Here is an 11,158-nt window from a genome sequence, read left to right as displayed (position 1 = left end):
AGGGAGTTGCAGTTGAAGCCAGAGATATATGCGTAATTTTTGGAGTGATAACAGTTCCATAGTTTGTTTCACTTGATGTAATAGCCTCTTTTTGTATTGAAGTGGATTCTGACGAAGTACCATTTCTTCCAGGAGAGGAAACCAAATATGACTCGGTTGGGATAGTTGTCGAAATGAGACCAGTTTGCGTGGGTATAAAAGAGCTGTTTGAGTTAAGAAACGACGATACAGCATTGTCTGAAAAATACGATAATGATTCTGTACTCACAAATCGAGATGATGGAGTTTCAATGATGTTCAGTGACCCTGATGAGGTAAGCCTGATGGTTACATCAGTGGACATAGAAGAACCAGATGTTGATGGTATTCCACTTGTTGTTCCAGTACTGGTCAATGTTCCTCCAGCTGAAAGTGTGAAAGTTTCAACTTCAGAATTAGTATTGGTCTCAACATATGATGATCCCGATAAGTGGATTGAATCAGAAGACATATAAGTCGAATTAGCAGTAATCCCTTCAAAGGAAATAACTTTCGATATATTTTCAGGAACAGCAACATTAGATTCAATAGTAGAACTATCATTTGTGCCCACAGAGAATAGAGTGCTCACAGGTGAATAAGTAACTTCACTAGTTGATAAGCCACCAGTTACAGCAGTGCTGATAGTTGATCTTATACTTCTAGTCTTTGCTGGCGTACCCAAAACTGTTGTTTTATCATCTGAGGTGGAAACAACACCAGTCATGACGACAGATAATAGTCCAATTGAAACATCACTTCCTAATGTAGTTCTACTTCTAGGGTCCAATAATGTACCTGAGTTCAAGAAACGTAAAGAAGGAACAGAACTTTCAAATTCTGATTTTGAACTGATAGCACTAGATTCTCTCCAAATTTCAGAAATACCCGAAGGTGTTGATTCAACTTCTGGTCTGATGGATGGATCAGAGGACTTCGTTTCAATGCCGGCTGAAGTAATGGATATATTAAACCCTCTAATACCTGTCTCTCCAGAAGATGTTGAGTTCTGCATACTCTCAACAGATTCACCAGCTAAAGATGTAGCAGTCACAATGTCGACAACAGATGAAATGGTCACTGGATCAGTGGTGCTAACGGAGCTTAAGTCGCTGCTAAACACAGGAGTTTGATACGATTCAGCGGAAATGTCTGGCACATCAAATGAAACTGGCCTGATATCTGAGTTTGAAATATGTGATGTTGTCACCAAAGTTCTTCCTGGTGCCAGCGTGTATTCATCGGTTACTGATGAAGAAGAATAACTCATAGTTTCATTTGTACTGGTAAAGCTTTTGGATTGTGACTGGGACAATGAGTTCAATTCCTCTAAAAATTGGGATGAACTTGGGATTTCCACGGACAACAAAGAGTTCTCTGAGAACGATACAGAGGGTATATCAAAAGATAGTGCTGAAACAGTCTTATCAGTTGGCATTGTGAGGGTTTGCATTTCAGTTGAAGACATAGATGACACCTCCACAAGTGTTGTCTCAAACACAGCCAGAGCCTCAAGGCCAGAAGTTTCATCAACAGTAGTTGAGGTCAGAGTGGAAGTAACACCAATAACACCTTCGGATGATGAAGAGGTTTCTGATCTAACAACAGTAGAGCTGTATACTAAATTTCTAACTGCAAATAGATCTGTTGTTTCGATAATTGAACTCAACGTTGAAGAATTGTTATATGGCACTGGTAACGATTCCGACGACACTGGAACTGACTCACCAGGGATAATGCTTGGGGAATATGAAGTAGAGTACACGCTCACCCCGCTTGTGTGCTCATTAACCTGAAATGATGTAGGTTCCGACACTGTTGATACATAAGATGTTGTTTCGTGGAATTCTGAGTGCAATGTTGACGAAGAGGAGTTCTCAATCCCACTGGATAAAGTCAACGCCTGATGTTTGGAATTCAATGATGATTCTAGTCCAATAGTATCAGACGATCCTGAGCCTGATGATACCAAATGTGAGGTCTCAGAATTAGCAATAGTGGACTTGACACTGGTTGGCACAGCAAAAGTATTCCATAAGGTGTTAGAATATTCCGAAGAAGTCAAAGTACTGGACAGGTCTGTGGTGGAAGTTGTGCTTTCACTTAGTAACGAATGCACATCAGAAGGAACAGAAAGATCCAGTGTGGATGCTCCAGTTAAAGAAATGATACTTTCAGAAGTGACTATTGCTTCAGAGAAAGTAGTGGTTCTCGACTCTGATGTAGTATCTAGGAAGTTATTTGACACAGTTGAGGATACATTTAGCCATAAAGGTGAGCCGAAGATGGAGGAGCTGGTTGGATACAATGAGGGTTCTGAGGACTCCGTCGTTGACAGGTCCAATACCAACATCTCGATTGAACTGTAGGTCCCACTTATACTCGATAATGTCGCTGTTGCAAAATAACGTGGTTCAGGAGGAAGTGCTGTCGAAACAGTATGATGTCCTGACAATGAGATTTGATCCTGAGAAGTAACCGAGACACTAGAAATACTGGAAATATTGGAGACACTGGAGAACTCCTGGGATGACACAGTCGAACTAGTCATGTATGGTTCATCACTTGTCACTGAGGAGTAATCATGTGATTCCAATACCGTCGCTTCATCTGGAGTAGATGATTCTCGAGCGGCAGCAAAGGATACGCCCGATAGCAATGGAATAGCAGAAGACGAAATCACCTCAGAGAATGTTGTTTCATTTGGAAAAACCTCTGAAGAAGGGATAACGGCTGTTAAGTCAGAAATCACACTTGCTGATGAGGAAAATACCCCAGTGGATTCATCTGTTTCAACAATTTCGGACATGTATTGGCCAAGTAATTGTTCATTAGACGAGTTTTCCGTTCGTGAACTCGTGACAACAAAACTTGATATAGATGGACTTGGTGAGCTTGATCCTGAAAGAAGGGAAGTCAAATATGAATATATGGTTGAATCGGACTTGATCTGTGGCAAAGAAGATGTTTCACGTTCAGTGATAGAATTGACTGACTCAGATTTTCCACTGATATTGAAATAAGAGTTTGTTGATGATGCTGGACTTGGATTTGTTGCAGAAGAGTTCAACTTGAGGTGCGAAGTATACAGATCTTGGAAAGACGACAATGTCAATGATTGTAAAGTTGCTTCAGGTAATATAATGTCAGCATCGGCAGAAGTTCCGGTAATACTCGATATCGAGGACAAAGTGGCTGAAGCTGAGTATCCAGAAGTAATACTTGTTCCAGTGTAGACCACCGGTGGTTCAGAAGATCGGACATCAATCTGAGGTGAAGCTGCATCACTCACGACAGGAGATATGATTAACAAGGGAGTAGAAGATATATGACTTGTCAAGGCAGACTGCTGTGAGTGATCCGATACTTGAGATTGTGGAGCCTCTCCCTCAACACTGGAGTTTCCCAAGGAAGTGTACAAGTCAGCAACACCAACAGCTGAGACACTTGGCTTCTCCAAGGACAATGACGGTTGTAAAGCCCCTGGTCCAGATGAATCGGACAGAACAGCAGAAGAAACGATGGTTGTGGTCTTCATTGTGGAGTTTGTAACAGAAATGACACGAGAAGTGGACAAAGTCTCAGAAGTTACCTGAGTTGGAACCTCACCACTGACAGGTGATGATTCACGAGTCCATTCATTTATGGACGCCTTAAAAGAAGAAGCAGTACTGACTTCGAAAGGTTCGATTGACGAAGAAACGTCAAATGGCTCAGAAAAGGCCAAAGAGGGTATGTATGTGGCCTGAGAACTAATCGTCACAGTGCCCGCAGCTATGTGATCTGACTCCATAGAACCAGAATTGAACTCACTACCATCAACAGAAGAACCAGGTGTAGTGTTCACGGTAATTCCAGCGGCTGCTAAAGTTGTTGTACCTTCAACATCTGATATGAGCATCGACAGCTCTTCTAAAGTTGACTCGGATGAATATGGGTACACATCTGAGAACTCAATTGAATCAGTATTGGCAGCAACATTGGCCTCGAAGCTCACGGGTGTAGATTCAACAATTATACTCTCCAAGGATGGTGAAGATATCGACTCAGCTGAGGATTTGACCTCGTACGTCAGAGCACTTCCACGACCGTCAGTGAAAGTGGACGCCCAAGTGGAAGCAGAAGTGGAAATGGTTGTAGCCTCAGCTATATCACTTGACGTAGTAACGACATCTGTGTGGCTGAATCCCGAAGATGACACCCTGCCTACTGATGTGGGTGCGGCAAAATTGGAAACAACAGGCGAAGAAGTAGCTGGAGACAATACCGCCATTTTTGTTGAGGAAATCGAAGTGGCACAAGAAGATTGAGGTACCCGAACAATCTCAGAGACCGTGCTATCGGTACCTGTTGTGTATCTTGTTATAGTTGAGCAACCAGGCCACGAGTTCGTAGAAGTGATTGTAACGGGTCTGGCAACAGCTTCACCGTCACCTCCAGCGTTTGCAGCAAGAGCAGAGTACTTAATTGACCGATTTTCGTAAGGTCTGCGACCGTTGGAACATTTGACCTCGTAATAGTATCTTACATTATAGTCGTTGTAGTCATTGAAATGGTTGACACTGAATGTTGACATCCAAAAACGGGAACCACGGGGAATTTGACCAAAGTCAACACGGACTTCATTTTCCCTCAAGAGATAAGTATTCGCACCTGCCAGAGTGTTGTATGAAGCTGGCATACCGAACGGATTCATCTCATTGCTAGTAGCAGCTTGGGTTTCGTAAAGATCTATTGTGTAGCCATTTTTTTCAATGAACATGGTGAAATGACCACTCATGATGCTATAACGACCACAAATATTCTCTGGAGATGCATAGTAATAGAAGGTATCACCTCTCATTGCGTGTCTGCTCAAGATTTGGGAAGAAGATGTACTGACTGCTTCAAAGTAAACCTCATTGACTAAATCATCATTGAAAGTAACAATGTTCCATCCTTCAACCCAATGAGTTGCTGCTTCCATCGTCTCAAATCTTCCACCGTTGTCAAAAGCCACTGTAAAGTTAACGACACCACTGAGACTTGTGTAACTTGAAATATCAGCAGTCACAGTACATGTGATTGTTGTCTGAAGGGACCTACCACTGGCGTTGTCAACTTCACAAGATGCCACTGTTTCTCCGTTTCTCGTGATATCGAAATAAGAGCTCTGGATGCCACTGTTGTAAATTCTAACTTGGTAAACATATGGCATTCTCAAGCTGAAAGTATCACCGGTAGCAACAACATCGGCATCAATATTCCAGCTGACTTGGACGTCATAAAAACTGAAAGGAATCAAACCGCTAGACGATGACGAAAGCCTGATGGAATCTAAAGAAGTAAAGACGTTATCAACCTCTTTAGCGAGGGAAATCGTTCCAAAAATGAAGAGAAATATCAAATTGCTTATAGATAACAGCATTTTCGAAATTTTTGGTTGTATCTGTCGTCCTACTTTGTAGGTTTTGACACAGCTGTGAATTCAGGAAGGAATTTGAGCCGTATGTTGGTATATATAAGTTCAGTGCAATGAATAAGTGTGTAACTATCTGTAACTATCGGCACTTGTGGGTAGGACATATGTGTCTTTCAAGAAGCTATAAGTTTGATATACTATGTAAATGTATTTGGTGACCACAACTAGGTTCTCTGGTGCATATGCGATATATGATCTGTGACATGTGATCTGTAATAAGTAACTTGTTTTCGATGTCATAAGACTGGAAATTAATGTACATATTGATACATCCTGCAGGATGTAGGTCTTTATCCACGGCTAATTTGTTCACCGTTTAATTTTCCATGGGTTAGAATTTAAGGTCTATTGAAGTTACTTAAGTATGCTCAATGCATCAGGCACACACAAATTGTACCATAATTTTATTTGGATAGAGTACTGTGCATATTACTCAAGTCACAGTCTGAAATAACAGTACAACTCTTCTTGCTGACGTTGCGTACTCTTGAATCCAAATGGCTACTAAGCGTGCCTGTTTGTTTCTTCTGATTCTCGATCGGATATCTGATAGCACAATATTAATAACTACCCTTCCAATTGTACTTCATTCTTCTTTACGATAAGGATGATAACAAGGTCCAACAAGAATATATACAAGTCTGATTGACCATGGGAATACTCCAGTGTCGCCATAATGTCTACACAGACCATAGTACTCTTTAGCCACCAGCTTTTATAGTTAACACAACTGTTTGGCAAAACACTATATGCACTTCTGCAGAAAAATGGAGCCGCTCATGCACATCAACCGTTTCAGCCGTCAACTCCGACCGACCAGCTGAACGGTTAAACAGACAAAATAAGGCACTTATTTCATGCATATGGCCTATCTAATATGTACAGTATATACTCTACAAAGCTCATGGTCTGAGTTTTAACAAAATTTTGTTCATCCTGATCAAATTACCTTAATTTACAAACCTGATATAAGAACTTTCTGCGTTCCTAAATGATTTCTAGAAGCTATTCAGTGGTCCACATCTAACTGGAACTTCTCCCACGTTATTTTTGCTTCTAAGTACAGCTTCATAAACGTTTCATTTATAGGAATTGAGTTTACTGAGAAGCAAAGAGACTTTTTACCAACCCACGGTCAACTTGAAAGGGTCCCTGCCTTCTTGGTAGAACCTACGGACCAAACTATGTATGATTTCCGCCGCCTTGACGCTGCTTTTTTTTCTTTTGTAAATAGGTTTCGCTTAATTTGTTATGACATTGTAATCACCACAGTCTTGTGAGACTGTATGGGAACGGTACTTCTTTTGGCTTAATGTGTTTATGTCCATAGTGCCCTAAAGCTGACCTACTTCTCTAGCCCTTACGGCAGTTAAGAGGCGCACTTGCATAACGGTTCGGCTTTAAGTGCGAACATAACATACAAACATCACAAAGAGTAAGACGACTATACCATACAGCTTTTTTTTAAACCTAACAGTAAAACTTGTCCATTGACATTAGACGCATATAATCATACAAATACTACACTTTTGCCGTGTCAGGCGGTCCTCAATCCCCTCATAGAAGGAGGATTTACTACGATCTTCTTTCTTTTCTATTCAGTGCACAAGATCAACTAGAACTTCAAACCAAGTCCAGTTGGAAATTTATGGCATGATCCGCGGATGAAATCGGGTCATGGACTGCTCAAGGATCAGACAATATGGATGCAGGTCGTAAAGAGTAAGACTTTCTTGTTTTAATTGGGCTACGCGTTTTCACAATTGTGGAAAATATTCCAATCTTCGGATACCGAGATCCTGCATTTCGTCAACGCATGGCTCAGAGGCACATGTGCATGTAAGCTGCCTTTCGGCACTGCTCAACTGAGTCTTTTCTTTTTCCTTTTCTTCTCTTCTCGACCGTTTCTTCTACAGGTTACAAAAGTTCTAAATTATTTTTATCAAAGTGTATGATTAGATGAGTTTCTGAAGGTTTTAACATCTTTGGTTCCTGAGCACCACTTCCTAGTGTCTGGTTTTGTTTGGTGAACTTAAGACGTTTACTGTGAAGAACAAAGTGTGCGATCCCGAGTTGAGTTGACCCAATTGTATAAATAAGCAAGAAACCATCTTAGTTTCCAGTGTTTAGAATAGGTTGGAAGAATTTACAGATATTCCTTTCTATTTTGCCGTGGGCAGAAATATCAATAAATCCTTCAAGGAATAACGTCAGTATTGCATAGATCAACTAGGACTGTATTTTCTCCAAAGTTTCATGTCAACGATGATCTCTCCAAAGTCCTAGAGCTGGACATGTAAAATCGTTGACTTGAAAAGGCTTGAGTCCGACGATGTTCAAGGAATAAAAGAAAAAAGAATGTTGCTTTTCTTTCATTGTAAAACTAACAATCGGTTAGCAAGGGTTGATAGTGGCTATGAATAAATTGAGTAAAGAACTCTTGCCCGGCGAGAGGGTACTCCGTATTTGTTCAATGGACCTCAGCTTTCTCTGATCATATCACAGGAGTATATTTTCATTGAAGTGACTTCGACTTTTGGAATTATTTTCCAGGATCGTGAGATACAAATCAGAACTTTTCTCAAAATCATCCTATTTGGTTTTGTCTAGAATGAATTACTCTCGTGTGGTTGCAAACAATACACATGGTGACGTCTTTGGACTTTTGATTTCTACCGTCCACCTGTATTTCATCCTATTAGAGAGCTTGCAAAGGCTTCATGTACAAGACAGCGTGACCATATCGCATAAGAAGAGGTTTCCAGCTTCATTTTCTTCTTCAGAGTCCTTCTACTTTACATATCATTGTAAATAGCCTGTTTTGAAAAAATTGGATCACACTTTAAGAGCCCTAATAACACCTTCATGGAGACCCGCGATATATCCATTAAACTTAAACTATCAACCAATCGATGAATCTAGTCATTACTAAATTAATTTCGATTCTTCATAAATGTGTTTTTGGCTCAAATGAACTACAGGTCGAGCTGTATGCAACAGTAACTATAGGGCTAATGATACATTGAAAAGTTCATGTGATTGTCTAATCTGTTCTCATTCTTTTGAACACTCATTCTGTATTGTTGGATAGTAAATGTTTCAATCAAGTCCTCAAGATAGAACATCAAGAAATATGATAGGAATGTATTGCACAGTTAACCCCTGAGAAACATTCTCTCACCATGCTTATATTGTTTCATCAAAGACCTGATTACTCTTTCGTTGCTACTTTGCTTGTATTATATTAATGAGAATGGCACTAGTTCATAATGAAAATTCAGCATTCATGTGGACTCTCGCTTAGATACCAATATACAGTAGAGAACCTACGACTGCGGACACTCCTTTGCATTGATTGCCAAGCCTCCTAAATATGCCTTTCATTTCTAATTCCTAAGACCGTCACAGCTTCGGATCAGATTGGGCCTATGTATCCTGGAACTTGATTACAGTTGAAGCTATTTCATTTTGATCTTTTCATTTTTTAAGAAAAAAGTTTCATAACTGTGAAATCAAAACAATGCAAATCATTACATCGTCATCACTGAAAACCGTCCAATAAATATCTAAATAAAACCCGAGGTGGTTCAACTTTAGGCAAGTAGTACATACGCTTGCATATTTCTTATGGTTTTTTCTTTACCCGAGCCTACATTACGCATGGTGCATCATCACTGTACATGGGGATACATTAAGTACATCTGTGGATGCAAACTTGTTGAAGTTGTACATGGGAATCTCCAAATATTGACAAGAGCCGTCATTACTTTATACTTCGAAACCGTTTTCGAGACATAGAGGGGAGATTTGGACAAATATCCCTAATATTGGTCTATTCTCGTAAAGTCATGGCGCAAGACTGAGCTATATATTGATTGGAAACAATGGAGTCCATGATAGTCTTTCAGCCCAACTTCGGAATTAGGAGGTGGCTATTTTTAGTAATCTAGACTTAAAAACTTGATATAGGGGAAAGTAATCTGAAGCAAGATGGTGGTATTTCATATTTGAAACCAACATTACAAGGTCAATGATTTACTTCAATTACGTACTGAAGAGGAAGGGAGTAAATAACGATACAATGTAATACACTGGGACGGTGCGAAGAGTTTCAAAACATCACGCACCTATGCGTTTTTTTTTGGTAATAAATGTTTTACATTTTATGTAATTCTTGTTCTATGAGCTATAGTACAGCTTCAAGCATTGAGATTTTTGATCCATTTTCACTCAATGGTGGGAACATGCTGAAACCAAGCATCCTTATAATTTGTCAGATCACACTACAGCTGATGTTAATTTGGAATACAATTCTCCACACACTTCACTTCATTGAAACTGTTTTTGGTTAATGTTTTGTTAAATTTATCCATTAATTCAAGCTGAATCACATCAAATATTGCAATATGTATTACAACAATTGATTATAATAATTATATCTTTATATAATAATTCCCAGAGTATAAAGTGATTTCTTGCATCCTAAATTTTCTGATGAAAAATGAACTCATCATTTTTTTTAAAACATACACTGCTGGTTATATTTCTTTTAATTACTATAATTACTTTGTTAACTGCATATTATCTAGATTGATATAAGCAATATTTACATTAGATAATTTAGGACATGTTATATGGTTCAATGAAGTAAATAATGAGGTTAGTTCCAAAATTAAAACGAACTCCAAATAGCTAAACCAGATTTACTATTATACAAACGGAACCCACCTCAGGTGAGTGAATATTTCAACAGAAACACCGTCATAGCACTGCTTCGTATAAAAGTTTGAATTGAAATACAATCATAACTAATTGTTAAAAGATCAAGTATTAAAAGAATAAACAGACAGAAAAAAGACACCCTGTATCAAACTCATAAAAAAACAAGAAAGTTTGGGATATTTTCATTTGAAGTCCTAAGCTGGAACAATATAGAAGTCGAAAGAGATTCCCGTTAAGAAGAAAAAAATACAGGAAATAGGGACAGAAGAAGGAAACAAGAAGAGAAATGTGACAAGAAGTCACAATCAGACCACAATAAAACAATGTTCTCTGATAAAGGGTTCGAAGTTCATCATTACCTGAATTGCTGGAGACAAAACTCGTTACATCAAGTGTCCAATCAAGAAACTCATTCGAGGGAAATATCTTCATCAGTAACAGTTTTTTCTAAGCTCCATTGGTGAAGATCTCTACTCCACATACGATGATGTGGTGTATCGATGGATATATCCGCTTGAGAGGTCCATCTATTTCCATTGGAGACTTCACAGCTAAAACTGATAGTGAATAGTGCAGTATCTGCAATGGCTTCTGTAATTCTCCAACTGATAGAGTCTTGAGAGACTGAAACATCTGCCTGTAGGTATGATACACCATTCAAGAATACAGAGGCATTGATAAAGTCACAGTTTCCCCTAGTTGAGATGTCCTCTTTGATGGACACATCAACACTTTTCCAAGGGCCAACATTACCTGGGACATCAATCGACCACTCAGCACGTTTGTGCGGTTTATCGTAATGACCCCTAATAGAAGGATGTCTTGAATATAGACCTGGGTCATCGGTTTGACTATGTTCCGATTTCTTTCTGTTTCCAGAAGGTTTACAGCGGCTTGGCGATTTCTTTCCATCGTGTTTTGAATCCTGATGACCTGGTCCCTTGCGTTCTGGGTAAT

This window comes from Cyberlindnera jadinii (assembly GCF_001661405.1).
Source record: "Cyberlindnera jadinii NRRL Y-1542 unplaced genomic scaffold CYBJAscaffold_2, whole genome shotgun sequence".
Classification (NCBI taxonomy): domain Eukaryota; kingdom Fungi; phylum Ascomycota; class Saccharomycetes; order Phaffomycetales; family Wickerhamomycetaceae; genus Williopsis; species Williopsis jadinii.
Note: the sequence above shows the minus strand (reverse complement) of the source record.